Below are 7001 nucleotides of genomic sequence, written 5' to 3'. Positions count from 1 at the left end.
TAATGGATGAAAATCACAGCAGAATAATCGCTGGTATAACAGGCCCATGTGCGCAAATAAAACACTGCCAGATTTGTTTTAAATATGTTACAAAATTATAAAAATCTCGATAAGATGCGATTGACGCCGTATTCAGGAATATGATCGTCATTACCTTCTTTTCGACTGGCATCAGCTTAAGGTTCACAATGCATCCTGTGTATTGCTAAACGTGCATGCGTACACCAAGGTGGGACAAATTAAATCCCGTCTTATGTTGTAGAAGGAAAAACGAGCATGTATGGACTATGTTGTTACCTGTTGAATTCGCTAGGCATATTGAGTAACTAAGTAAAATAAAATGTTGCTGCTCAATTTTAAAAATAAAATCAGTCAAATACTTTAGAAAGATAAGATGACAGGTATAAAAAATTCAAGATTAAAACAATGCAAATCGCGTAACAGATAGTATTATATTGTTAAAGTCACCCTTGTGGACTAACGAACTTGGACTGGGGTTATAGGTCAGTGTTTGTTTTTGTTAAATGAAACTTTTGAGGCCACTATACTACCTGACTGATAACACTGGACAACAAATTTTTACAAAAGTCATGTTACTGAAATAAAATTAGTCAATTCTTATCAATTTTTATGTTCTGAACACGAATATGACAGTCAAATTGCAAAATTGGCTCTAGTTTTTTTGTAATCTGCAAGAAATTAATGTTTACATAACGAAATGCATTCCAATAGTAAAAGGTCAACTGTAATAGCCTACCTATAAAAAATCAAGTCATTGACTACATCTTAGATTTCTTCGCCTGTCTCTTGTACAGCTGTTCGGGAGCATCTCTGAGGAGTGTCCAGCAGTAGTCAGCCAGCATTGTAGTGGACCATTTTCCCTGGTATCTTTGTTCCATTGTTGCGATATCTTGATGAAAACGTTCGCCGTGTTCATCACTAACAATACCACAGTTGCTAGGAAAGAAATCCAAATGGGAATGAAGGAAGTGAATCTTTAGAGACACATTGCAGCCAAGTTTCTTATACTTCATCAACATGTCTTCTACTAGTTCCTTATAGTTTTCTGCCCTAACATTTCCGAGGAAGTTTGTAGAAACTAGGCGAAAAGCATTCCATGCTTGTTTCGCGTCACCTTCCAGCAAGTTGTTGAACCGGTCATCTTTGAAAAGCTCTCGAATCTGAGGACCCACAGAAACTCCCTCTTTAATCTTTGCTTCGCTGAGTCGAGGGAATTTTTCATGCAGGTATCGGAATGCTGGCAAAGTCCGGTCAATGGCTTTCACGAAGTTCTTCATCAAACCTAGTTTGATGTGAAGGGGTGGTAGCAAGATTTTCTGAGCCTCAACCAGAGCTGGGTGTTGGATATTCTTCTCTCCAATGGCTACATTCTGCCTGTGAGTCCATTCCTTCCTCATGTAGTGCATTTCCCTTGCTCGGCTATCCCACTCGCATAAGAAACACATGTATTTTGTATATCCTTGCTGCAGTCCCATTAAAAGGGCAACTACCTTCAAATCACCACAGAGGTGCCAGCTGTACTTGTTATACTCAATGGAATTCAGTAGCTGCCTTAAGTTATCGTATGTCTCTTTCATGTGGACAGCATACGCTACTGGAATAGATGGAAGAATGTTTCCATTGTGCAAAAGCACAGCCTTGAGACTCAGTTTCGAAGAGTCCACAAATAGTCTCCATTCTTGTGGGTCATGAGTGATTTTTAAAGCATTCATGAGGCCCTCAATATCGGAACAGAATATCAGATTACTTTCCTTTCTGAAGAAAGGCTCCAATTGCTGGTGGCGCTTTCGATATGCAGTAATTGTGACATCTTCTTCTAGAAGATTCCATTGTTGGAGTCTTGATCCTAGCAATTCTGCCTTGTTCTTTGATAAGTCCAAATCACGAATCAGGTCATTTAGTTCTTCCTGTGTTATTCTGTGTGGGGTTGATGATGCACCACAGTGAAAATCTGGATCACTGCATGCTGATGGACCAGGAGAAGAACAGGTCGACTCACCTTTGTCTTCGTCAGATGAATCAAGAGAATATTCTGCTGGAGGTTCTGGAATAGGAAGTCCCTCACCATGTGGAACTGGTCTCAATGCAGACGGAATGTTTGGGTAGACTATTCTCGACTTCTTTCGCTTCGTTATTCCGCCGGAAAGAGGAGGAACCAAGCAGAAGTAACAGTCATTTAGGTGGTTGCTTGGCTCTCTCCACACCATTGGGACTGCAAACGGCATTGATGACCTTTTGCAATTCAACCACTGTGAAAGCTGTGTTGTACATGTAGCACAGCATATATGCGGAGCCCAAGGCTTGTCTTGGTCACCAACCTTGCATCCGAAGTAAAGATGATATGCCTTCTTCACTTGAGAATTGATACTTTTCTTCTGGTTGGCAAATGTCACTTCCCCACAAATATAGCAAAAATTGTCCGCGGTATTAACACACTTTCGAGGCATTACTGTTCTTTATTGTACGTAAATGGATAAAATAATAAGTTTTATGTAACAGTAGCTTGAACTGTCTCGCACAACGTCTAAAATATTTTAAATGCTGAACCTATCTGATTGGGCTTTATATAGTACACTGCTTACGTCAGCTTCAGCAGCCGCCTGGCATTAGTATAATAGGCCTACACATGTATAGTACACTGCTGACGTCAACTTACTTCAGCAGCCGCATGGCATTAGTATTGCATTGCATCAGAAAATGATGCAATCAACTGTGGATGATGTGAGCATGATGGTATTATGCAATGTTACATCATTATTCCGGATGTTGCTGCAGTCCTACTGGAGAAATTTACACAGTGAAACATAGAAAATGAGGTATATGAATATCTTCAAAACGAGAGCCAATACAAATTTTTCACGGTTATATTCGTGTTCGGCACACCAAAATACTACAGATTAGGGCCTTTTCAAGTCAGTAATGATTTCACTGTTGACCAGTGTAACTTATGTCATAATTATTCAGTCTCCAAACCGGTTCTACGATTCGGGCTGACGCTCAGATTGAAAAGGGCAAAGGGTATCCATGGGACACAGTCTTTGCTGTGCTTAGCAAAGAAAGATTATGCATTAAAATATAAACATTATCTCCTTTTTTGAAGCCAAGAGAAAGCTCATCCAAATACCCAGCTCTGAGTATAACAGTAATAACATAATGCACCCATCATTCGAAATATACCACAAACAAAATTAGCATAGACTCGTGGGTAAAATTCTGTTCGTCCCCTTCTGTCAACCCCAAATTGATTCTGATATTGTTAGACCTAGCTATTTACATCAAATCTATGTAAATATGTGCTGAACGGAATTTGCCGTCAATAAAGGATTGTCACTCTTTGTAATCAGCAGGTCTGATTTGGCAATTGATTTCTATGAAATGGTTCTGAACATGGTGGATCTACAATGCCCGGATGTATTTGAGAGTAAGATGGAAATGGTCAAATTGATTTCCGATTGGTAATAGGGTACAGTTTTTGACGATGTACAACTTACATGATTATAAAATAGATTTACTCAACCCATTAACGAAAAATAAAAGACACTGAATTACAATAAATATATGACTTTGCATGGAATTATTTCGATAAAATTTACTAACATAGTCGGAAAAAGAGAACTACATTTTTTGCCTGCACACGGCATCTTACAGTGTAGTGTTACGTAATTCACTGACATAGGAGATAGGAAGAATCACTGTAATAATTTCTGTAGTGTAAAAGAAATCGTGGTCCATATTCTTTTTTTTGGTAAAAATAATGTAAAATTTGAGTCGTAGCAAGAAAATTGCTTTATCTACAATCGTAGCAAATTGAATCGTAACTGAATTGTGAACAGTATTTGATTTATTAGTATTATTGTAGAAGAGGTAAACATAACATCTGTAGTGAAGTTTTATGAAATGTAGAAAGTAGACTTAGCAACGACAGGTATCGAGGTAACGAGAAACACTGTTTTATTAAACAAGTTCGGTAATAAAGCAGCATTTCCGCTCCATCCCTAAATCTGTCAGTATAACAAATGTTTCTAATTTGTGAAGCTAGAAAGCAAAACTCGAATATTGTTAACATCGACGTAGAAGGCTGGCAGCGCCGAGAAAGAATTACTCATCGCACCACGCTTCTGCAGGTTAGACAGCTGCGTATAAGAATTAAATAAAAACGACAAAAACATCTTATATTAGTATTACTCCAAGGCTGGTGAAAGGAAAATATAATTCCATCATTTGCTCAAAGGTCAAGTAAGAATAAAGTTTCGCCAGTTAAAATATCTCCTTGAATATGATTAATTTCTTTAACAAAACATAATTATCCTTAGATTGTCTTTATTTTTAAATGCAGTTATTAGTCATTTATATTCTGATAAGATGGCGTCACATGAAAAGTTGGTTCATATCATGCGGATTATTTCTAGCCCTATTCCAGTGTAATTTAAACTACTACCAGCCGCTTTGATTTTTGTAATTTTGTAAGTAAATACATGTTTTTTTTCCAGTAAATTTTTCAGGGTAATGTTGATCTTAGCTGCCAAGAATAATTGAATATATTTTTTCTTTAAATTTTGTTTCTTTACTCCTTTCTGAAAAGCGCATCTTTAAAAGTTAAATTTTATTGAATTAATAATCAGCATAATTACCCAGATTTCAAAGGATAATAAAGCTAAGGTCTATATCAGTTTCTTATCTTTACATTCGAATGGTTTTCACAATATGACCTTTTATCTGATCTGTAAAAGTGCCACTGTTTGACAGGAAAGGGTTTTAAAAGAAAAAAATGATAATATAAATTAAAAAATTAAATATTTGGAATCTTACGCTAAAATCAATGTTTATATAAGCAATAGAAGATTCTTTCACGGATTCGTATCTTTCCTTTACTCAGAATTATGTTTTCATTCGTCAATTGCTTGATTAATTAATTCATGACATTTAAATATTTATTTTTAAAAGGATTCGTTTCCAAATATTTCCAACCCCGGAAAATACTGATATGAGTACTACTTTAGAAAAGATTTTAAACATAACTCTCGATCTCGGTGGAAACGTGCCCCATATACATTCACTACATCCTTTTTATTTTAGTAACGCTCTTGCAATATGCTAAATTGTTTTGCTATTTGACTTTGGATTAGCATACCGTAGTTTCAGCAGTTAAGAATAAGAAAAACAACTTCTACTACACATACTACTTATAAAACTACTACAACTAATACTACTTGACCTTAAATTCTATGGGTTTTTTCGACTGTGTCCTAAAAAATGTCCTAAATATATAACACAAACTAGGCAAAACTCACTTTTACCTAATTTAATTGTCAGATCTGCATCACTGTGTCAATAAAAAAATCTCAAAATAAAAGGAACGTTAATAAATTTTGAAGAAGAAATAGATAAATTTCTTTTTGGCTGCTAAAATCAACTTTAGTAAAACTTTAAATTTTGTATACTTCAAAAAATTATTAAAATTAAAGTAGGATGAATTAATTCTTAATTACATTGGAGTAGGACTAGAAATGATCCACATTATATAAACCGGCTTTTGTTGTAATGTCATCTAATTGGGAGATAACTGAGTAATAAATGCATTTAAAATAACGGTGATCCTAGGGTAATCATGCTTTGTTATAAGAAATGAGATATAAATGAAGAGACATTTTGACTTTCGAAAATTTGTTTCTAGTCAGATACATTTTGTTTTTGCTTCTCCTTAAGACAGGTGGAAATGATGATCTTTTCCTCCGCTCCCCAGCCTTACAGTTTTGCCAGCAGAGTGTTATATTATTATTGATCTAATATTTTCGCACAGTCGTCTCACCTCCAGAAGCATGGCGTGATATAGGAGTGGGGTAATTTTTCTGACGTTATGCGTTGTAACTTTTACATTGCAGAAACAGATGTTATACTGATAGGTTTAGGGATGCAGGTTAAACTCTATGGTTTTTTTTGACGAATTAGTTCAATAAAAAAATAGTATCTCGTGTTACCTCTATCCATCTCCCTGTTAAGTCTACTTTCTCCATTTCCCAAAATTTCCATGACAGATCTTATATACACATCTTTTACATTGAAAACAATAATTCCAAATCACGATCCTGATACAATTAAAGAATCTACGATTTTTGATAAAATCCAATATTTACTTTTACCATTCAAATTAAAAATATATATATATAATATGCGCTACGATACATTTTGCATATCATCAGTTACTACAGTGATCCTTTCTGTATTCTCCATTAGTAATATTACGCTGCAAGATGTTACGTGCAGGAAAAAGGTAGTGCAGTGTTCTCTCAGATTACGCTAGTAAATTCTATCGTAACAATTCCATAGAAATTCATTTAGATATTGTAATTCTCAGTTTCTTTATTTTTGGTAAGCGGGCTCGTGAGAGGAATTTAAAATTTAAATACATATATAAGTTGTACATCTTCAAAATCTGTAAACTTTTAACAATGGGAAATAAATCCGGACACTGGCTAGTCCTTAATCTCACGGAAATAGGCAATCACTATTCTCAGGAGTCAAGACTATACAAGAAGACCAGGGGCAAGAAGGTATACACGAAGCTATCCACCGATCTACTGAATCCAATCTTGGCCGTTTATTTTTAATTCACTGATTGAGCGCCTATATATTATGTGGAGGCATCAGGTCAACCAAGCACTGAATATTTTGTACGAAAATCATTGTATAGATGCCCTCAAACAAAAATCAGGTCTAACCATTGAACATTAATAAAGAAAAATAGATCTATTAACGCAGAGTCAAACTTATCCGTTACGACTAATCAGTTTAGCAATGGTCGTATAAGGAGGTCGTTTTTATATACAGGTTTTGATTTATGTATAAATGAAATCTAGTAACCTTTCTGCTTATACGCAGATGGTCCTTATATACAGTCCTTATGTAATAGTTTCTATAAAGATTATGCTTTTTTATTGTAATGACGATGTGACTTATACAAAAACTAAAGCAGGACGAAA

The sequence above is a fragment of the Sinohyriopsis cumingii genome, chromosome 7 (genome assembly GCF_028554795.1).
Source record: "Sinohyriopsis cumingii isolate HCF-2022 chromosome 7, ASM2855479v2, whole genome shotgun sequence".
In the NCBI taxonomy this organism is placed as follows: domain Eukaryota; kingdom Metazoa; phylum Mollusca; class Bivalvia; order Unionida; family Unionidae; genus Sinohyriopsis; species Sinohyriopsis cumingii.
The sequence above is the reverse complement of the archived record's forward strand: the minus strand, read 5'-3'. Positions refer to the sequence as shown.